Below are 23,377 nucleotides of genomic sequence, written 5' to 3'. Positions count from 1 at the left end.
TAGGTGGAGTTGAATACAATGTGATTAACTACAAGCAATATGTTGTGAAGATGATGGTATTCAGACACATACCCAAACAATTTGATTCAGATAAATTGGATACAAGACTTTGACCAGCATGAGAAGAACAGGTGAGAACCCTTGAGACTGAAGCAGAAATAATCAGTATTTTGATGGTCAGGAAAAATATTGCTCCAGTAACACAATGGATCCATTAGAAACTCAAAATACTAATTACAATCTGCCTGAAGACTTATTATAAATGAAGTGGAGATAGAAACATGTTTATATTATGGGGAGGCTTATTTGCAGATAAGCAGGAAACCAGTCACACATCTTCACAAACATAATTTTAGCTGTTTTAATTAGCAGGTTTGCTTTGATTTAATTTAATTCAGCGACTCCTTCTATCTTTACTGACACATGTGCAAATCAAATGTGCTGCCCTGACTCCTGACACCCTGTTTCCTTTCTCATTTCTGCTGCTGTTGTTGTTGATTCTGGTGGTTTGTGGTGCAGTGAGGGGTCGGCCCTTCCCACCAGCGTGGCCAGCAGATGCAGAGTGGGGGGACAACTGCACCTTTCAGGGGGCTTTCTGCACCCCAGCACCCACTGATTCCTCAGGTGCTGGAAGCCAGGCTGTCAAAGGCCAGCACAAGCCCCAGCAGCCTCCAGTTTCCAATTCTATTAAGGGTTGAAATGACAAAAATAGGATTTTTTTGAGTAGTTGTGGTAAAAGTGAAGCGGGTTTTGTGGTTTTTTTGCTATAGAACAGACCCTACAAAGAAGCCCCACGTGTGCCTTTAGCAACTTCCTGCAGTGTGTGCATCAACTTGGGGTTGATAAACAGGCTTTAAAGCTGTCAGAATTCATCTATTTAATGTTTGGAGATTTGGTGGTTTTATTTAACAGGGAGAGTAGTTATTGACAGAATAAGAACACATAGTCCAGGATCAAATCATAACATTAATATACTGACAAAAAACCCCAATCTGTGTTGACTTTGCTGAGCTTTTTGTTGGTCTGAGGGCTTGGAACTGTTTTTTCTTCTTTATGTGACAAAAACAATTGGTAACACGCCAGGTGTTGTTCTCCCTTCCCTCTCCACCCCTCCCTTTGCAGTGTCTCACAGCTGTATGAGAGGTAATTAAAACAATCACTGAAATGTTTCAAAGCTGTTGTAGCCTTTAGTTGACTTTTAAAATTCCTGTTTGAAGAAGAATGGTAAAATTAATTTGTATCCGGCTCAGCAAAGTGCTCTTTACTTGAGCAACGGACTTTACAACATTGCCAACAAAAAGGATGAAATTAATATTATTCTTGCCTTTATCTGGGGTTATTCTGTTAACTGTTTTATAGTAGAAATTAATTTCAATATTGTACAGATGCCTACAAGTCATGAATGCAGCAGTTCTAGCATTCAGTCACACAGCTCTCCTAGTTCATCGTCGTGGGTAAAAATAAGAATTCAACGGGAATAAACTTGCCAGGACAATTAAATGATTCTGCCTCTAGATAATGGAAGGACAAAGTTTATATTCTTGGACTGTAGAATATGTAAGAGTGAAAAGTGCTGTTAAAGAAGTATTATGTGGTTGTTTTGAAAAGAATGGTAATTTTACAAGTTTGTCTTTCTACTGAGTAAGAAATCCTTTGGAGCCTGGGAAGCAGACTTTGGGATTGGCGTATTTCTGATGTGGAAATGCTCTGCTGTTTTTCTCCTCTATTTTTTGTGTTTCAGTTCCCTCCTTCAGCAGGGCTTTGGAAACCTTGTAATTCATCCCTTACCCAATGCTTGGTCTATGGGACAGGATTTTATCCTTAAAATAAGCTTCCTTGTAACGTATTCTATTTGATGCGTAAAACCCCTTAATCTTTACAAACGAGTGTGTTATGTCAGTGCAAAGGTGATTCTTCTCTCCCTTTGTGCCCTTCTCTCCTTTTCTGATTTGTCCCTCTTTGGGGGTTGGCACCTCCCTGGTATGGGCAGAGTGGGGGTAACAAAGGAAAAGTTGAGGAATTTTCAGGATGAATGGAATTGGTTCAGGCTTTGAAATGACTAATTAAAAAAAAAATGAAAAAGCCTTGTAGGGTGGAAGGTTTTGCATATCCCTCATTGGTGTGTGGGGAATCCTTGCCTGGTATATAAGTCAATATGTGGATAAAGAAAGCTTTTAAATTTTTCCTTATGAAAATCAGAGAGATACCAGTGAACAGGGTACAAACCAAAAATATCATTACCAGTAAATACAAATAAGGACTTTTCCCCATCAAATTTAAAATATATGGCTGTGTGTGCAAATACTTCCTATTGATAAATGACAGCATAACCTCTTCCACTTTTTTTTGCTCCTTTGTGAACATTTCTAAACCCTCTCTGGATGTTTCTAAACCTCCTCTGGATGTTTCTAAACCCTCTCTGGATGTTTCCAACCCCACACAAGTATGGCAAACAAATTTACAAACAGGGATAAAACCACGACTCAAATCCTCATCTGCGTCTTTGCATCAACACAACTCAACCTGACAGTGGATTTTTGCCAGGTGGAACAAAGAGCAATAAATTAGTTTTGAACATTTATGATCTTGCATTATAAAGACTCCAACAGACTGTGTTCAAAATCAATTGTCAGTGTGATGGGGGATTAATAACTGTGGGACCGTAACCTTTTCCGTATCCGCAGCCCGGGGAAGGGCACGTCTCAGGATCTGCTGCCATATTTCATTATTGCCACCTCTATTTGAAAGACCTTTTTGATGCTTAAAAAAAAGAGAAACAGATTAGTTTTTAGTAGTGCTGGATGAATAACTCATAATTAATAATTCATTCCGTGAATTTTCGCCTTTTATTCCGTAGGAAGAATGCAAAAAAAAAAAAAAATAGTTGTCAAAATTTTTCTGTTGACTGGTTGAGTTTTGGGTTTTTTTTAATCGAAAGTAGGAATCAGAATTCAGGGGGTGTGATGTATTTGTGATTGATCAGTCATGTGGTATTGGTTTAATTCCCCAATTAATTGAGGACAAATACCAGAATAAATTTCATGATTAAATGTTTGAAGAGAGTGTATTTAAAAAGCCCTTGCCACACGCAAGCCAGGCTTAAAATCAGTTTTTGAAAGGCCTCTTGAAAGTAAAATCCTGAGTGCACGAAAATGGTTGGGAAGGAAATGCAAACGAGGCAGGAATGTGGCCAAGCCAAGTTCACTACAAGTCACAAACGAGTTTCTGAGACTTCTACAGCATTTTCCAGCTGGAATTTTTCCTTCTTAGCTCCAGCAGCCACTTTAGGAGATAACTAGTAAATATTGGGGGTAAATATGGAAGCAAGGGAAATGAGAGGTTTATTGAGTTTCCTGACCTCCCCAGCTACTGTGCTGTGTTTTATGATAGTGAAATGTTTTATAACATTTTATAAATGTTTTACAAATGTTTATAATGTGTTGAAGCCACCTGAAGAATTGGCATCCTTTGGCTTTCTTTGCATCCCGCCCATGCCAGGCTGCCTGGCCTAAGAGGCATCTATGACTTCTCCCGCATTTTTTTTCATATATCCACTTTATTTTTCTTCCTAAATAGAGATAAACCAGTTAAATATTTCCCGACAAAATAACATGTGTAATCTCCAGGGCCGTGCATACCATCAAACTGTCATTTCCTTCGATTAACCTCCACCTGACCTCCCTCCCCGAGGCGCTTTCCGAGCCTTTTGTTCCCCCTTTTCAGCGCTGAGCTCTGTCAGGTGAGGGCATCTGTCACTCAGGAGCTGGACACTTCACTGGAGAACTCAGTGGAGATGCTGGCATGGAAAACTGGGCAGGATGTCCTGGATTAGACAACCCAGAGCTGGATGTGTCTAGAAATGCAGAGGAAGCAGAGCTTGGGCAAGCACAGTTCAAAGGAGCTCAATTTTAAGAGTCTGTTAATTGTGTTATGAATATTATGAAATATTTAAGACCAGAAAAGGTTCATGACTGAGACCTGCAGGACTTTTGTTGTAACTCCTTCGTGTTCTCAGGAAGAATTCTGAGGAGAATATAAGTCCTGCCAGGAGAGGATCAGAGTTAACAAATCACCTCCTTAAAACGGTAGAGTTTGGAAATTGCCAGGGGAATTTATTTTGTCATTTTGAAACCCAGCAGGTCTGTGTTTAACCTCAACTTTTTTTTGTGGACAGATAGCAAGAAAATGGAAATTAGGGAGACCAGCAGAAATAAAACTTTTCAAAATGATTCATGCCTATTAAAAGTATAGTTGATCTTAACTAAACTTTTTATGGATGGCGTTTTGAGATGCCTGGGACCTTTTATTTATTTATTTATTTATTTAATCCTGAAAATTCATTTAGGGTGAATAATACAGAACTGAGATATGAATTCAGACAAATCATCAAACACTGGGCTGACAGCAGTGAGGAGCAAACATGGAATCCATAACTTCTGCTTATGGAATAGAATGTGCTTTGGAATGATAACAAAGGCCACGTGTGATGAAGCATCTCTTCATCCCAACGTGAGCTGCTGCAGTGGCTCATGGTGGTTCCTGAGAGCTGAAACTCTGCCCCTGTGTTCTAGTCCTAATTTCACTGTTCAATCTCACACCTTTTGCTGACAGATTGAAAATATGCCATCAGAAGCCTCAGCATCACATCAGTTCCTCTGGTTGAGGATGGACTCATCCCTTAAATCAGTCTCTGATGAAGTAAATAGGTCAGGATTCCTCATCATTTCATCATCAGGCACAATTTACAGATCTCCTATGATTTTTCTAATTAGAATAATAGAAACATTTAGGTTGAGAAAGGCCTTTAAGATCATCGAGTCTGTTTTTTGCCCTATCCCAGTTTGTCCTTTTTTAAATTATCCCATTAAAGTTCAAAGAGCAGAGTCTATATATGCAGCATTCCATGATTTCTGCTCAACCCCCAAGATCATGAGACTTGTTGAAAAATAGTGAGTTTTAAAATAAGAAAGAACTGCACTTTAGTATTTTTGTGCAAATATTGAAGGATGGATCTATTCCTTCTTCCAAGAGTTTATAATCTATTTTTTAAGTTTTAATTCGTGCTGGCTTTTCCCCCCTCCCCATTCCAGTGGGCATGTAACATTTATAAATCACATGGAAGCAGATATTCCAGATGCAGAGAGATGTTGGTGAGAACTGCTGGGGCTGGTAATTCTGTACCAGCCAACAGGAGCAAGGTCCTGAAAAAATAGAACAAAAAAATAATGATATGATTTTACAGGGTTGTAAAAAATCCCAGATTTGGAGAAAATGTGACCTGTTGTCATCCCTGTTAAGGTTTTTGCAAACGATTCTCTAGAAAAATCAGCATTTTCTGTGAAATCCTCCCCAAAACCAAGCTGCTCTGCAGTGAGGGATGTACTCACCTGGTGTAGCGAAGAATTTAAAGGGAAGAACAAAAAGAAGCTGGAATTGCCTCAGGGATTGAGGTCAGGTGAAGGTTAATCAAAGGAAATGACAGTAAAATGGCATTCAGAGCTCTGGGTACATTTTTAATCATTCCTCTCTCTCTGGCTCATAAAAGACACGAAAGATGTCCAACTTTTTGCCATTGTGTTTAGTTAGGGATGGCTTTTATTTTTGTCTTGATTGTTTTAAAATAACCTTTCTTTTCAATTTCTCTTGTAGTTTTAGCTCCTGAAAACTTGCTTTGCAGTGCCTTAAAAATGTGTGTGGGAAATAGGGAATGTGTGTGGGGGGGGAAGAAGAATGTTAAGAAAAGGGAGTAATTTTCCCCAGAATATCTCTCCTTTTAACTTCTCCTTCTGAAGTGATGGATTTTGAAGGATTTCTAGAAGTCATGAGTTTAGGGAATAAATATTCAGAAAAGCTAAATATTCCCATTATTACTCAAGTACCAGGTTAAATGAAGTCCACGATTGCAACTACTGGAAACAAGAGCAGTTTTTTTCACAAGTTATTATTCTGTTTTTAAGTATAGATGGTTTGTATATTTTTTTAAAAAATATTAGAATAATCTTCGTGATTCCAATGAAATTTTGGAGTCGTGTCTTAATTTGCAGACTGTTGGTTATGTTCTGATTTTCTTTATGTGAAAAGGTCCTGACTGGGAACTTTTCCAAGTTTGGAGTTGTCACTTTGTGCCATTCACCTCAGATAACTTGGCCATAACTACAACAGGAACAGGAGCAACTTTATGTAACTTATAACAGCCTAAGGCAACTTTTAAAAAATGTCAGCAATGCATTTTTTTTTTCCCAAGTCTGTTTTTATAGTTCCCTTCTGCCCATAAAGCAGAGGATCCTAAAGGGTGGGGGTTAAACCCAAAAAGCTCTTAACTGAGGTAACTTGGTGTAGCATCTGTGTTCTTCCTGCTCTTTAGAGCATCCTTGAGCTCCTTGAGTGATGCAGTTAGAGCTGAGCTTAGGCAAGACCTTGAGCCTTCAGAGAGGAACATGTGGCTTAAAGAAAAGTTGTCTCTGCAGCCTCCTGTTTGAGTCTCACCATTGTGAGTTGTAGTAAAAAAAAAAAAAAGTGCATTTTTATACACATGAGGTGCTCCACACCTCGGGGGAAAAAGATAAATAGTCTGGAAGTCATTTCCCTGGGTGTTGTGCTGGTGTGGCCAGCGATTGCTACTGGAAATGTGGCACTTTTCCAGCAGATCCCACACAGCAAACGCTGCCACGTGGATGCCAGATGGGCTGTTTGCCAGGGAGGAGGAGGAGGAGGAGGGAAAACCCTGTCCACCCTGCAAACACTGCTGAGGAAAAGCCTGTCAGGGAATTATTGGTAGAAATTGGTCAAAAATGAGAAAGTGAAGTTGTTGGGTGGAGGTTGGGTTGAGTTCTCCTCCAGGGAAGGGAAGAGAAACACGGTGGGAAGGGCTGGGATCCACTGCTGGGAGTGCAGAACCTCCCAGCAACAAGTGCCTGGCTCTGCAGACACAGTCAGATGAATAACTCCAGGATTTTCCTGATTACAGGGTTCTACTGTGATTTTATGATCTGTAACAATGCCAACGTTGTGTTTATGGGGGGCATTTTCAACAGTGCTCAGCATCACCCTGGGCAGCAGCTTCTCTCACCTGTAACTCCCCCATCTTGTAACAATTCTGCCCTACTAATAGAAATCCAAATAATTTTTGGTGTGTCTTTGACAACACAGGAATATCTGGTTAAGAAAAAGAAGAGTAAAATGTGGGAGAGGCCATTTAAAATGAAAACTGAATACCTGAGGTGAAGGCAGAGTTACTTCCTGACAACTGGAAAACTATTGGACTTAGAGAATATGATTTTTCCACCTGGTTTGGTGGAAGGTGTCCCTGCCCATGGCAGGGGAGTTGAAACTGGATGAGCTTTAATGTCCTTTCCAAACCAAACCATTCTAGATTTTTTTTTTCACAAAAACATGACCTCAGAATTTTGCTGAAATAAATACTAAAGGATAATAGCCAAATCATATCTCTATTTTTAAAACATCCAATAAAAATATTCAGTCTATTATATATTCAGTCTATTATATAGACTGAATACCCAAATTTTTCAAGTACAGGAAATATTAAGTTGGTTTGAGCATTTTTATTCCAGCCATTTGGACCAGGTTCCAAAACAGAACTCATAATTTTCTTTCAAGGTTTCTTTTTAAAAGTGGCTGAATTTCTTTAGTGTTTTGTTTTGGTTTGATTTTTTTCCAATGAAGCAGAGTTGACTGGGAAAACTACCAAATCTAATGTTCAGTGGAAGAAATTGAGACTGAAATGAAATCTCCCAAGTGTGGTGTCTGAGCACATTGAATTGTACATTTTTCCTGCCTGGGCTGGTGGTCAAAATAATGGGGGCTGGGAGTGGATTCAGCCCTGCACCCTTGGATCATCCCAGGGAGCATCCTGTGCCCAAGGGGTGAGAGGACAGCTGGGATCATCACTCCCTCTCCTGCCCGTGGAGCTCATCCCACATCAGGGCTTCCTGTGGGGACAAGAGGTTCTCATGGGAATGTGGATGGATTCATGATTTTGGGAGTTTTCCATGTTGGAAAATGACTGTAAGATAAAATATGAGTATGTAGGGTTTCCCTGTGGGCAGAAAGTGGGGTCTGAGGGCAGCAAGTGGGGTCTCTGCTGAAGCTGAGCTAGAGGTAGTGAAGTAGCTGAGCTGAGGGGAAGCTCTGCTCACTGACTCACATTTTTGAGGCTGATTTTCACATCTTCTGCCTAATTATCAGCACACCTGCCCTAAAAGGAGGGGTTCAGGGTGAGGAACCTCATTTGAGCATCAAAAGAATATGATAAAACATGGTGGAGGAACTGATGCTTTTGCATTTCCTTTTGCTCTCTGTTTTTGGAGAGAAACCTTCTTTGTGAGTGTTCTGAGGTGATGTCTTGGTTTCTGCTGGAATAAATTGTTTGTCTCAGTTTGATCCCTGAGCCTTCTGAAAAAAAGTAACATGTTTTTATACCTTATTAGGAGCCTTGTTGAGTCCAAACCCTGGTAGACCTTTGCTGTGTGTGCAGGATCACTGCAGGTCAGGGATGTGCTGAGTACAGAGGCTCCTGTGCCTGTGGCACAAGTGTCCTGCTGACAAACAGAGGGTTCATTTCTGCTGCTCTCAGGTTTCCACCTCCATTTTCCACTCTTCCACAAGGATGCAGTGGTGCTTAGGAGAAAATTCCCGCTGTCTAATTTTAGATATCCAGTTTAGGTTGCTTCTGGCTGTAACAAAGCACAAGCTCTGCTTGCTGCAGGTCCAGAGTTGGGCTTTGTTTGCAGAGTCAGCTCCTTGCTTGAGCCCAGCGCTGGGTGAGCAGAAAGCACAGCGAGGAGCACAGCTCCACACCTCAGACAGGGCTCTTCCCCTGCCAGGGCTCCCACCAGGCCACTGGGCTCACACCTGAGCACCCAGATCACCTCCCACGTTGGGGCAGAACAAGTCATTTCAGGGCAGTTCATTTTTTTTCCTAAGGGTTTCTGTGAGAAATCCTCGATATGAGCAAGGTTTAAAAAAGAAAGGAGCCAAAGGCTTTGAAAACATGAAAAGCTTCCCACTGTCTCTGGGGTGAAGCACAGGTTTCACCAGGTGCCCAGTCAGTTGGGAATAAGCTCCTTGATAACCTTCTTTCAGCTGGGCCATCACTTCTGATGTTCTGCACCACTGGCTCTTGCAACACTGGAAGCAGCGAGGAGGAAAAATGAGGGGAGGTAGACCCCCTTCCTGAGGTTATTTGTTGTATCATCTAAAGTTAATTTAATGCTTAACACGTGCCAAAATGGAGGCAAACCTCTTCTGAGGGATTTTAACCTGCAAATGCACTGAGAGCAGCCACTCCCTGCCCCCTCTGCTGCTAAAGGATGGGCATTCCAGAACCATCTGGGCACAATCCTGTGCCATGAGCTCTAGGGAGACCTTGCTGGAGCAGGGAGGTTGGACCAGATGATCCCACCAGTGCTCCCTTCCAACTTACCCATCATTCTGCTTGTGTGGAGGAGGGCATTGACAACAGGGACATTCCTTTGCTGGGTTGGTTTAGAAACATGATCCACAGCAAGAGCTGGAAGGAGACACCTTTGCCATCAGGAATATTGTCCATCCCAGAACCATCAGAAATTCGGGACGGTTGCCTCCTGGGCAGCCCTGAGAGGCTTTGGGCAATCTGCTGTGCCCACCTGTGGTTCTTGGTTTAGAGAATGTGTCACTATTTTTCTCTGGCACCTGTTCAAAGTACTAATTCTGTGGATCAGTGTCTTTCAGATGAAGAAAGTGAAATCCTTTTCTGCCCCTGGTGCCTGAGTAAATTGATATCAAATACTCGAATGAAAAGACAACTCTTGTCAGCAGAGGCAAGCAACAGGAAAATCTGGGACAGGAGGTAACTTCATGATGGATTCTGCATCCTCAGGGACTTTCTGAGCTCTGAGGATTAATTTTCTACTATATCCACGTGGGGGGCTTTTCTTAAATACACTTTCACTAACAGCATAATACTTTTTTCAATTACAATATCATAAAATGCTACAACTTTTTTTGACATTCTGCCACTCAGAGGCCAAAGTTTTCATCACTGTGAACGTTGTTGCCCCCTTTTATTTTTCTCTAATGAAGCATCTTTTTGCTGCCCTACTGAAGTCATGTTTTTGTGGAGAAAGGCTTCTTTACACAGCTGGGAAAAGACCCTGGGAACTGTACTTCTGCAGTGGTTCATAGTGAATCCTCATTTCCATGAGAGATGGCTTGATCTGCAAGTCCTGATGGGCTTGTGAGAAAACTTCACCACAAGTGCCTCTTCTCATTATTTTAGTTGAGTTGGTTCAGTTTATTTTATTATCTATATTTTATTAGATTTACTTCTATATTATTTATTTTACTGTCTTTATTTCATGTATAGTAAGAATGCATTCAGAAAAAAACCCCAGGGTGCAAATGTACCAGAATGTCCACACTCTTGACTATGTGAGATAGAGCCAGAGCACCACAGAGCCAGAATTTCCTTATACTGCTCCTAAAAATGAATTATTCAGTGTATGACAGCACATGAGCCAATGGTTTATAAATAAGTTGGATTTGGGTAACTACAGGTTGCAGGAGAGTGGTCAGCAGCTCAAACAGTTTGGAGTTCTCCACCTTGAAGTGTAGAGGGTTGGAGAATAAAAATAGTGTAAGAGGTCTGAAAATTCCCTGAGTGCTAAGAAGAGGCTAAAAGTGTTGGTGAGGCTGTTTTCCCCTCTGGGGAGTTGGGTCAGAGTTGCCAGTCACACAATATCACTTCTGATGGAACACAGGCTTCTTCATCCTGGGGAACTAGCTGAACCCTTTGGATTTTGTTGGCCCCGAGGAGTAAGGATGCACTGACTTCACAGGGCAGCTCAGAATTCTGTAATTTGGGAAACACTTATCTAGTTGCCCCCAACTAGATTCGTATTTTTTATGGTTTTATGATTTTATAGCAAAATATATATATATAGCTAATGTAGAAATTTTTTTGTGATTTTATAACAAAATATTATTAAATCCAGAAGAAGATGGATTGGGAAGTTGGAGGTGATGTCTGTAGAAGGAGCTTGGGCAGATATGGAGTTGCCTGTGGGAGAACAGAGAATCCCTGTGTGGGCACAGGACAGGCTGGGACTGAGGGATCTGTCTGTCCCCCAGCCAGGACAGAATCATGGAATCCCAGACTGGTTTGGGTTGGAAGGGACCTTAAAGCTCATCCAGTCCCACCCCCTGCTATGACCAGGGATACCTTCCACTATCCCAGGTTCCTCCAAGCCCTGTCCAACCTGGCCTTGGACACCTTCAGGGATGGGGAGTCCACAACCCAAAGGATTGGGTCAATTGGACTGTGGGTATCCACTGGAAAACAGAGCTTCCCAGCTGCTTTCCCACACATTTTCTGTCTCCTTCATTGAGGAAAACAGGTAAAACCCTTTCTGACACACTGCCCATAAGGAACCACGTCAGCCTCTGTCAGTGCACAGAACATGAACTGAGTTAATCTCTGCTTCCTTCCTCACCTCCATTTTATAAATAAAATTGGAAGAAAATTATGGCCACAAAACCTGATTTCTGCCTCAGTTCTGGTCTCTGGTACAGAACTACCTGACAATTAATATTTGTGTATGCCTTTTGAGATAGCTGACCTTTGGGGAGTTGACAGAGCTATAATATTAGTCTTTGTGTGCTAGCCTGGCTTTTAAACTCCCTGCCTAGTGGCTGTAAGTTCAGTGGCTACAGATCTGAAACTTGATTTCCTCAGTATAGCTGCATTAGCATTCAGCTGTGGGTATGTAAGATAATAGTATTAAAAGCAACCTTCCATCCTGTTGTCATGGATGCAGCACAGCCCAATCCTGGGAGCACTATACCACCAGTCTTTGTACAATCTCATTTTTATCTACAAATTTTGATTTAATTACAGCAGAAATTCGGCAGTGCTATATAATATATGATTTTATTTTCCATTCTAAGCATTAAAATGTAAGAATTGAGCAGCTCGTGTTCTTTGTCCGGTGCTCCTTTTTTTTTTTTTTTTTTTTTTGCATTCCAAGTATCTGTCAGTATTAGTTATGAGACTGTGTGAAATAAGTAGCCATGAAAGATGCCTGCTTTTATGACAGAATGAGTGGTTTCATGAATTTTAAAGGAGCACATTTGTATTTTCTCTTCTTGAACTACATGGGCTACTCGCAAATATGACAGAAGATAATTGTTGGAGGAATTATGATGCCTTTCAAGATTTTCCAGGATATTACTATTTTCATAATCTTTCATTTATCAGGTGCTACGGTTTGATTTATTTATGTATGTAATTTGGAAATTAAAGCACTCCCACTCTGTCAGCACAGGTACATGTTTTCTTCGTGGGGCTCGTACTCCTGTGAGCGAAAAATAATGAATGTGCTAATTTTTTTGTCAGATCCTCCAGAAGCGTGTCAGGATCGGAGAGGGGACTCAGGGATTATCCTGGGCCACGTGAGACAGTGTGGAAGGGCTGGTGCCTCCGGATGGCGGGAGCGGGGATTTCAATCTCCAGCACCAACTGTGGCACCAGGCAGGGCTTGTGCTCAATTTGTTAAGATTTAAATGAATGCATTGTTAGCAGGGATTTTGTGCGAGTGAGTAAAGGCTTGGAGCCTTTAATTGACTAGGAAAATCTTTTTAGTTGTGATTAGAGGGACAGATACTCAGCTGGTGAGGGCTGATGGTGCTCCATTGAATCAATTTTCATACCCTGTCTGCAGTCAATGGAGCAGGGCTCGTTTATAACCCACTACCTGGCCTGTTATTGGAAAAAAAAACCCCCACATTTCAAGCCTGATATCTGACTGGTACAGTAACCTTTTATCAGGGAGCTGCTTGGCTTGATTTAAAAATATGTATCAAAATCTGTGGTAAAATCCTTGAGTTAATAAATTCAGTGGCATGAGCTGTTTTCATTTGGGTGGGAGCTTGAGAGTGGATGGAAACCTCTGGCTGTGTCCTATTTGCTTGAAAGCAGTGATAGATCTGCCATACTTTCATATTTAGCATAAGGTTGTCTTCTTAAAGACCAAAATGAAGCATGTTTATATCTGTATGAAACATCTCTATATCTGTATGAAACATCTCCATATCTATATGAAGCATCTCTATATCTGCATGAAGCATCTCTATATCTATATGAAGCATCCTTTAAAGACTAAAGGAAGCATCTCTATGCCCCTTTCTGTTTTAGCCTTGAAGTATTGGTAATTTTTTTCTCTTGGTAATATTATCTCGCTTTCCATCCTGTGATAAATGCATAGGAGGGTTTTATTTTATGGTTAAAAGAAAGAATTCTGAATATCTTTATGTATTAAACTTGTCCCTAACATCTGAATATTATCACTGAAAATCCCCTCTCGAAATTCTGTGCACGCCCATAATTAAACTGCTCTGAAAGGTGCAGTCAGGAAAACCAGGCACCAACATTATGGAGTGAAAATTAAAGAGGCAAAACATCAGAGTGTCTACTGTATGTGCCTGCTGTTAGACACTCAAGCATGGAGAACAGGATACACCTCCATGGATGGATAGTTTTCCTTATTAAAAAAACACAGTAGGACTCACAGTAGGGGAACACACTAAAACAAGGCTTTGTAGTAATTTCCTTGAAAGAAATTTCCCAAGATAGCAACTTAAAAAGCTTTTAATCTCACGACTGGCTGTATGGTGAGTTTTACTGGGGGTGGTATAAAAAAGTCCATTAGGGTACAGCTGATCTGGTAGAGCTGGTCTGAAGCCTCTTCCTGCCCCAGAAAAGGATTAGACTTTCCTTGCACCAAAACAAGGGTTGAATAGATAGATGTGACTCCTGAATACATGTGTCCAGTTGGAAATTATGTGGGAAAACACAAACCTCCTTCAGCAGCTGAAACACTTGACCAAACTTGGTACTTTGCGATGCATTAGATCAAGGTTTCTTCTCCAGATCTAAATGTGAAACTGCTGTCACTCGTGATTTTGAGCTGATATTTTACTGTGGGTCTCTGGGCACTGTCTTTTAGCACTTGGGAGGAACATAAAGTGTTTCTCATAAATACCTGAAGAAGCATCTGATGTGACTGTGTCCTGCAGCAGCTCCTTGTGCTGTGACACTCCAGGAGCTTCCTCGCTGGACTTTGCCTGTTCTGTACCATCTATTCTATATAACTGTTAGACCTCTAAGTAAAAAAAACAACAACCCAAATCTGGATGAATTCCCACTCAAACATGCTGGAAGGCTGCCATGTGTGTTATAGTTATAAATTTTAAACCGGTGTGTCTGCTCCGTGCAGCTCTTGGTGCCCCTGTAGGTGTTGAGGGCCACCCTCTGAAATCCTGGGGCTCTTCCTTGGCCACCTCCTGCCCTATTTTGGTGCTGTGACCAGAGACAGGTGGCCCCAAAAGTTTGGTAGAGGAAGCTGGAGGCTGTAGGTGCAGCAGGAGCTGCCCAGCCAATGTGTGTGAGCGTCGGCAGAGATTTAACATCTTGTACCTATCTTGTGTCAGGGAGCTGAGAACAGGGAAGGAACATGTCTGATAATGTGTTTCACATTGAAATAATTAAAGAGAATTGTTGCTGGAGGGAAATATGCCTTTAAAAATTAACCCTGACATCTCTCTGACAATTCGGTGTTTTACAAGAGATCCTTTTTTCCCCTTCCTTCTTTTTTTTTTTCCCTTCTTTAGTCTTACTAAACTTGATATGCATTTTTCAGCACTTTAGAAAATGCAGAGCCTTTGAAAAGTTCCCTGTACAAACAGCCTGTACTTCCAGGAGCAGCCCCATCTATTTTCCACTGAACTACTCGCAGGACTGATGTTTCCAGGAACGGGTCTGAAGTAAATGACACGTTCTGCAATGCCTGGAGCCTCTGCTAGTTATTATTGTTTGAATCTATCTCTTGATTGCATATATTGCAGTCTTCTATCACACAGGGAGGCACTTTGGAAATCTCAATGTTGTTCCTCAAATAGCCATGGAGCAGCTAGCTGTTTTATTTCTTGTGACGGGGAAAAAAAATTCTTGGAAATTGAAAGTAGTCATTTCCATTAAGCACTAAAAGTTCAAAGATGTTCTTTTTGATGGAGCTGGAGTGTTCGAAAACAAATGGGAACATCTCTAGGAACAGTATTACTTACTTTTTAAAATTCTAGATGTGGCAACAGCAATTATACTCATGTTTTTGTCATCTGTAGAAAGTTAAATATACAAGCAGATGTCGGTGTTCAGGAAGTTTGAATTCATTGTATTGTGGCTGTAACACCTATTTACCAGTTCAAGAATTGTGCAACTTTTTATTGAGGTGAATCACTGTATTTTCAGTTCTGCATTTGATCATAATTTGTTGGTCCAGGGATAGGCAATGTGGGATTTCTCTCACTTTGATTATTTCCTCGCTAATTTGAAGGTGGATTTGAAGGTTGTGAAAGCGTGGATGAGGTGGCAGGATTTGTGCCTGATGCTCAGGCTGCTTCTCCTCTCTTTGCTGTGGCTGGAGCTGCCTCAGTCCCTGCATGTGCCCGGGGGGAATCCGAGCCCGTTATTCCAGCCACGATGGCTTGGAATCTGCACTTCCCTGGCCTGAGGAGAGGCTGAGGTGCTGCTCAGGCATTTCTGGCTTTCAGTTCTGCTGCTCAGAAAACAGACATGCAAATTGTCCTTCAGATGCTGAAAAGTTGGGGTTTTTTAGGGTTTTTTTCCTCTTTTTTTTCTTCTTTTGAATTATGGGCGACCTCATGAGAGGCTATCACAGTACGATGTACAGGAGCAAGCATATACTTTAAATTCATATTTTTAATTTAGATTCTCAGGTTGCAGAGCAGATTCCTGGCTGACATACTCTCTGTCCTCTGGTGCACCCCAATTTGGTGTAACTGGTCTACAGCAACAGAGAATTTCCTTGCAGGAGCCAAACCCTCCTTCATCCCTTAGTCAGGGGGAAGAGATTCAGCCCCATATTTCCTCTTCCCCTGAACTTTTAACAATTTGGGGATCTTGGGGCTCAATCCTTCACAATGCTGATTACCCCCATGGGTGCTTAAATCAGGATAACTGAGGGCTTGTGATGCTTCTTATGACTGGGAGCTTTGTTAGTTAAAATTTTAAACACAAAATACTTTAAAAACACTCCTCAGAAACATTTTTCTTGGCTTGGGGAATGATTTTAGCCCTTTTTTTATAAAAACAGCAACTGCAGAAGTATCTGTTAGCTGCTGTGATGTGCTATAAACCTATCTGTACACAACATTGCTTTTTGGCTATTAGAGGCTCATTAAAAAAATTAAAGTCCCCACAATTTACAATATTTTCCATTGAAATAGCATGTTAACACATTTCTTTAATCAGTGTGTAACTGTCAAGGGAAAGAACAATTCATCTAGTATATGCATGCATTAGGAAAAAAAATTATCAGATTTAATTTTATTTGTTTTATATTCAGGGCTTTTTTTGAAGGAATTCCTGCAGGGAAATGGTTAATCTATTTTTAACTAAAGCTTACTTTTGTAATCTATCCAGTGCTTAGAGTTCTGTCATTGATCTATGATTTATGTGATTTAAACCACCTCTTGGCTGTAACATTGGTTTCTATCCAAGATGCTGAGCTGAATACTAATTACGAGATCAAATTTATGCTGTTGGGCTGAGCAGCTGAAGGAGCTTTCCAGGCAGGACTCCCTTAAACCAAGCCACCATTGAGCATTAGTGAAATATTTGGTGAGGGGGATGGGAAAAAAAAAAAAAAAAGCTGGAAAAGGGGAAAAAAAAAAAAAAGGCAGGAAAACTGAAGTGTCCTTTGCAAGCTTTATTATTTTCAGTTCTCCTGCCCGAGTGTTCAGTGCCACGGGCAGATATTCGGTGTGTGTGAGCCTGTGAATATGCACATGGGGCTGTTTTTCCAGCAGAATCTCACTAATTCACCCTAACGATTGGGAAACCCACTGAGAGAAGCCAAATGGCACGAGTGAGCAAACAAATAAATATGATTGAGGATGTTTTATTCTGAGATGTATTTTCTGCCTTTATTTTGACAAGTATCACGTTGTCAGAATGATTTATGGTATTTCAGAGCGTACCAGGAAATGCACTGTAGGATGGGTTCTTACAGTAAGAAAGTCTTGGTAACAATAGCTTTGCTTTACCTCTCCTTAAGGCATTTTTTTGCTGAGAAATAAGCCAAACCCACCAATTTTATAGAAAACACAGGTTTTAGGCTTTCCTTCAGTAAGAATCAGTAACGTTCTTCCATTTACCTGCACCACCCTTGCAGAAGAGGTTGGGATGGCAGCAATTTTCTTGGGTATAGGGGGGTCAAAACATGTGCAAACAGCTCGGAATCCAAAATCCAGTCAGAACAAAAATGAAATTTGGAACTGGAATTTTATTGATTATAATAGTTTTTGAGAGAAAACATGTTCTGACACATCATCTGACTTTCACCTCTGTTGGTACAATGTTGAAGTGTTTCATTTTGGCGATGCTGAGATGGTTTAATTTGTTCAGGGTTCATTTTAATTAATTAATTAATCCTTTTTGTGTTTCCCATATGCTTTGTCTGGTATTTTTTTTACCATTTTCAGCCTGCCAACGGCGTATCATTAAAACACAACATTTTCATAAAATGTTTACACAAATTCAGTCTCATCGAAATCTTTTCAAGCACCTTTCAGATCTTTTAAGAATCTTTAGCCTTCTGAACCGGGGAAAACATTGGAATTTCTCACAGAGAAGGAATTCTGGGTTGTGGCTGTGGAGTGGTGTGTTCTGCCCTCGGGGCTTGGGAAACGCAACCTTGGCCAACGGATTAAGGTGTAGGTGATGTCCTCAGGCAGATCAGGGGAAGGATTGGGATCCTGTTTTGTTTTCCCTGTGTTGCCATTGTTGTCTGGAGCTGGTTGGAGGGGCTGTGTGTGCTGACACCCCTCCCCTGGCAGAGGTTATGGAGCCAGCAGGTCATCCCGCTCCGGCCGCAGGAGGCCCTTTAGTGGGGAATTAGTTTCCTTTTATCCTTATTCTTGCTCGCTTTAAAAACAAAACCCAAAGCAAATAATAAAAAAAAAAAAAGAGAGAAAAAAACAAAAACCCAACCCAGAAACAGAAATAAAACAAACAGAAAACCTTGAAAAAGTTTCTTCCAAGGGCAATTTTAAATAGCTACCTTTGGTTGTGTGTCTATTGCTTGTGATCTTCCTCATTTCTTATTTCTCTCATTTCTAATGTGGGGAAATTAATATTTCGGTTAGATCCTTTTGCCTTTTAAACTGGTATTATTTATAGTCCACTCGATGTCATATTGGCTTTTTAATGTGCATTGTTACAAACCATTTGCAATGAAAATAATCCCCATTGTGTACATTCGGGGAAAAGTTTCTGAATATCCACATGTACACGTGATACTGGATGGGATGAGCCTGGGGACAGTTTTGTTAAGAGGAGCCACAGTTCCTGAGCCCATCTGTGTGCTTTGTTCTCCTGTGATGCCCTCCTTACCCACCTCCCCTGTACCTACAGTAGGTTCATCTCTAAACACTGCCAGACGTAAATGCAATGAATTTCCTTGCAGTCTTAAATCTGCAAAAATTACTAAAAATCCTGGAGGAGCCCAGGAACACTGAAGACACCCCAACATCATGGCTGTAATTGCAGTCAGGTCACTTTGGCAGCTGACAGTAAGTGCTGGATGTGACACATTCCCTCACTGCTTATGCGGGGAAATAATTTGCACCATCAGTGATGTTGTTGATCTCGAGTGATATGAGGTAAAACAACAGCAGTGAAGATGGGGCTGGAGTTAATTGCTGTCACGGTCTGAGGGACTTCAAAGGAAGGATTTTACCAGAAGCCTCATTAAATGGGTTGGATATTTTGCTGTGCTGAACAGGTGGCTGAAGTGCTCCAAAGGGAAGGGTTTGAAGATGGGAACCACCTCCGGGACTCTCCGTACCCGTGAAGCTGCCGGGGGGGAGAGGAGCTCCAGCGCCAGGGATACCGAAGGTGGGCCAAGGGGTGTCCGTGGGTCAGGGAGGGGTTTGGGAGTCACAGACCCCCAGATACCCTAGTGGTATCCAAATCCTGAGCAGGTGCTGCTGTTTCTTGGAACCACTGGCTCGTGGGACTGGGGCTGTGGATGTCACACGGGGCTTGTGTGGCCTCAGGATGGTGGTTGTGCCTCATGGCCACGGCTCTGGGTGCCAGGGCAGCCTTTCTGCCCTGCACCAGGGCTTGCTCTCACCTCCACTGTGCCTCTTACACAGCTTTTACAGAGCAAAAAGTCATCGAGGAGGAGAGGAGTCCTCTATAAAATACAGTATAGTAACATTCTAGAGGAAACACATACAATATTACATGTGTATATATATATATATATACACTAAGTGTATGTTCTGCTTTTCCTTTTCTTTCTTTGCAGAAGAACTGTTAAATTAACAATTGTGGCTTTGACAATGATCTGTGGGGGTTTTCACTGAAAGTACAAAAACTAAAATCACAGTGATTTAACATATAAATGTATATTTAAAATGTGATTTCTGCCTGCTGGATAGGTAGATATTGTGTATACCTTCACGTATATATCAATAGTACAAAAGGGAATTTATTTCCTTAGTCATCATAAAATCAGAATAGAATGGTTTGGGTTGGAAGGGATGTGAAAGACCATCCCACTGCACCTCCTGCCATGGGCAGGGACACCTTCCACTAGCCCAGGTTGCTCCAAGCCCCATCCAGCCTGGCTTTGAACACTTCCAGGAATGGGGCAACCACAGCTTCTCTGGCCAAGGGAATCATGACAAGGGAAATTCAGGTTTCCTCTATCTCTGCTTACATAGGAATGCTCACTAATCCCATACATGTAAAATGGTTTGAAGAGTAAAAGGTTTTAAGACAACTCAGGCTGCTGAACATCCAAGAAGAGAAAGACACCCCCCTCCCCCCCCATAAAAATGGGTTGTTTCCCCTTGGGAATCTATTTATCAGCAGCATGAAAAAAATCCCAGCAAACAAACATCAGAGAAATCCAAACCACAACAAGGCAAGATTTGGGAGTAGGAGCCCCAGAAGAGGTCATGTGCTTTTGAAGCACTGCTGGGTTTTCATGGAAAATGGATATAAGATACAAGTTATAAAAAAGAGTAGGAACTCTGTAATTTCTGCAAACCAGTGGAAATTAATAAAACCCAGGGCTAGCTATTAGATAAACCCGAGCAGACAAAGTGTGGGTAACTATCCGTAGAGGGGCTGACATGATGAATGATGATGGATCCAAACTCATCTGAAGTTCTTTAGGAATAATAGCAGCCTCAAGTCATTTCTGTAGGGTACCTAAATGTGCCTGAAACACAACAGTGTATTGAAGGTTGCATATTATGCTGAGAATGACAAGTATTTATGATTGGAAGGTCTCTGGGTTGGGATTATCAGTTTTTGTGTATCTTTTCTCGGTTCTTTAATCTTTGATTTAAAGACCCATCCAGAGATGATAAAAAAGGGCTGATTCCTAGAATCGTCCCCCAGAGACAGTAAATACCCTCTTACCTCAAGAAAATCAGCAGTGCCTGGTACTACACAGGTGTTTTTCTTTTGGAATAAGGAATGTCCTCCTTGAGGAAAAGCTGGGAAGAGGCACCTCAATGGCAGGAAGGAGGGTGGGTGACAGCTCAGCTAAGCTTGGCTCAACTCAACTCCTTCCTAGGAGTGGGAAAGAAAAATCCTACTGTGCAGTGCCAGTTAGGTCCAGTGAGTTTTATGTAAATGCAGTTGCAAATGTTGTTGAGTTTGTTTTTTTAAGTGTTTTTTTTTAATTTATGGTCACAGCACTCGTGGTTCAATGTGGCAGCTGAAGACAAATAACAGGTACAAGTGTAAAGAATCGACAGAAATCTGTGTGATCACGAGGGGGATGAAGTGGAGTTTTAGAAGCAAAATGCTCCTTCTGCAGAACTTCTGCCTTCCAGTTGTCTTTGTGTCTCTGGAGTGTTGTCACCTTGTTCCAGCGAGAGCGAGAGATTTTGATTGCAGGTTGTTCTGCAAGCACGACAAACACAATCTGCATTTGTCTCAGCTTTGGAAGGGGAGAAGCTGTGCAATGCACAGATTGATTTGCAAGACCTTAAGGTTTCCAGCTTTCCCTAACCTTTGCTAACAAACTGCAGCAATCTGTTCTTTGAGCGTGTTCCTCCTCCTGGGTCTGTAAGAGCCTTTGAGACAGAGCTCATTTTTCCAGCGTTGACTATAGAGATTTGTGATTTTAGATGTGAATGTCCCTTTCTCAACCCTGCTACCAGTGACCCAGTGCATAGTAAGTGTCTCACATTATAAAGTGGTTATTCACAGAGGGCTCTGACCAACGCTATCTGGAGGGTGGGAGATGCTTTCCCGGCAGTGGGATGTGGATGTCGTGGGGCAGATCTTCAGCCAGGAGAAAAATCCTGCTTGGTCCTGCAGCTCAATGGGTGTCTGTTAATTCATGTGGAAAATTCGTGACCCCAGGGAGACCACAAAGTTCAGTGTCCTTGAGTGAGGGCCACACTTTGCAGTCAAGATCAAAACGTCTTTCTTCCCAGAGTTCCCTTGAATTTGGATTTTTCTGTAAGTCCTTCAAATTGTTTTATACTGAAACCTACAGTATTATTCAGGAATGGATTATTGAGGAATGATCCATGTGTTCTCCCTTACTCTTTTATTAGGTTATTGAATCTCCATACCCCTTAGGAAGATGGAGCCCTGAGATCTCACCTGGGTCCCCTGCTCATAGGTTGCACTCATCCTGTGTGGAGGTTGAGCTCTGGTATGGCCATTAAAAACTTCAGGACTTCATTTGGTTATCCTTGAAGAGCCTCTATCTCTGATTTTCAGTTCAGTTACACCAAGTTTTTGAGGAAACTCTCTCAGTAGAAGGATTCTGGAGGACAGACAAGGGCCTGGTCTGCCTGTCAAGTGTGTGCTCCAGGCACTTTCCTCTTGTGTTTCAGTGGGAAACAGAGAGGTGGGCTTGCCCTGTGCTGCAGCAAACCCCCTGAGCAGAGGATTTGCAGCTCCTTGGCAGCTCCTTGGCAGCCAAGACCCTTGAGGCAGTGCAGTTTTCCTCCTCTCCTTTTCAGAGCAGCCAGGTATTTTGAAAGATGAATCATCTGCTGGCACAAAATCTTTCATCCCTTTCTACAGGGGTGTTTGTCTTCTCTTTGGGGGATCAGCCTGCAATTAAAACTGTGGCTGTTGTTCACCTCTCAAGGCACAGGGAATTAAAGCAAACAAACCCAAGAGGACAAAGGGCTGTTAAGAAGAGCATTAACCTGGTGACAGTAGTGACATCAGCGTCACTTCTTGGTTATGTCGGAGGTGGGTAGATGTGTGAAGTTTTGCTATTGCACCAAAATGCCTGTTTTCAGCCAGGGAACAAGCCTTTTGTCCATCATTCAGACATCTCAGAGGATCACCATCTCCCTTTTTAGCCCTTGGTCCTGATACCATCAGTGCTGGAGGTGATGGCAGGCGTGGAGGGCAATGCCGTGGGGCTCCCTCACTCCTGGCTCATTACACCTGGTCACTCCACCCTTTAATCCAATCACCAGTGCCCAAGTGCAGATGTGTTTCACAGCTCTGCCATGTTGGCGTGAGTCTGTTATTTGTGTGTGTAGCTCTCTTGTTTATTTATTTATATTTCATGGATGCTTAAAAATGTATCTTGGAGACTTTTCCCCTTTCCAGACAGCTTCTCAACAAGTCTTCTACTGGGCAGTCAGGCAAAGTTATCTTTACTGCTGTGGATTTTATCAATTCAAAATGTAAACAATTAAAAAAGAAAAGGAGTGGTTTCAGGCAGCAAAGTGGCCCTTGAGCACCTCAGTCAAGTGTTGCTTTTAAGTGCTGAATTTTTAACTCCTTTTTTTTTACATTATTTTCTTCCACTTGTTGCTTTATGTGAGTCCACAAAACAGATGAAACGAACTACAGAGGAGGAAATGTGGAAGTTGTTGGCACATAAAATGCTGTCAAAGGCAGAAAGCAGGCAAATGGACAGAGGTTTAGTATTTCCCTGCCCATCCCTTCCAATCTCTTTGGTTAATAACAACTTTCCTTATTACATAAAGCAACTGCAGATCTAGAAATCAGCAGAAAAACCTAAGTTTGAAAATTTGACTATTCAAGGTGTGATAAAACTTCCCTCTTGAGAAGGTCTGTCACCTTTCATTTGACTTACAAGTGGTGTCCCTCTGGAAAGGTGCTGGGCCATGTCACAGTCCTGAGCAGGGAGTGTTATAAATATTTGTGAGTTATTGGGGAAAAGATTTGTGGGTGGTTGTTCACAAACAAAATCTATTGCTCTCCAGAGGAGGGAGGGGAACCTGCTCTCTGCTCTGCACAGACCCTGGGGTGGAAACCAACCTCTTGTGTGCTGCTGAC

The 23,377-nt window shown here is 41.8% G+C and overlaps 1 long non-coding RNA gene across 7 annotated transcripts in view; it reads left to right on the top strand.

Annotated features, from left to right (window-relative positions):
- LOC113948094 overlaps positions 1-23,377 on the top strand; it is an 86,173-nt gene that overhangs the window by 24,515 nt on the left and 38,281 nt on the right. For 5 of the 7 annotated variants that reach the window (XR_003527989.1, XR_003527991.1, XR_003527990.1 and 2 more), the window contains exons 2-3: positions 4-131; positions 18,858-18,970. This is a non-coding gene — a long non-coding RNA (uncharacterized LOC113948094). Of the gene's footprint in view, positions 1-3; positions 132-9,719; positions 9,848-18,857; positions 18,971-21,660; positions 21,762-23,377 lie in introns of all 7 variants that reach the window. The other 2 variants (XR_003527988.1, XR_003527985.1) reach the window with 2 other exon arrangements.

This window comes from Corapipo altera, unplaced genomic scaffold (genome assembly GCF_003945725.1).
Source record: "Corapipo altera isolate COAL_440 unplaced genomic scaffold, ASM394572v1 65, whole genome shotgun sequence".
In the NCBI taxonomy this organism is placed as follows: Eukaryota; Metazoa; Chordata; class Aves; order Passeriformes; family Pipridae; genus Corapipo; species Corapipo altera.
This window is presented reverse-complemented; position numbering and strand designations above follow the sequence as displayed.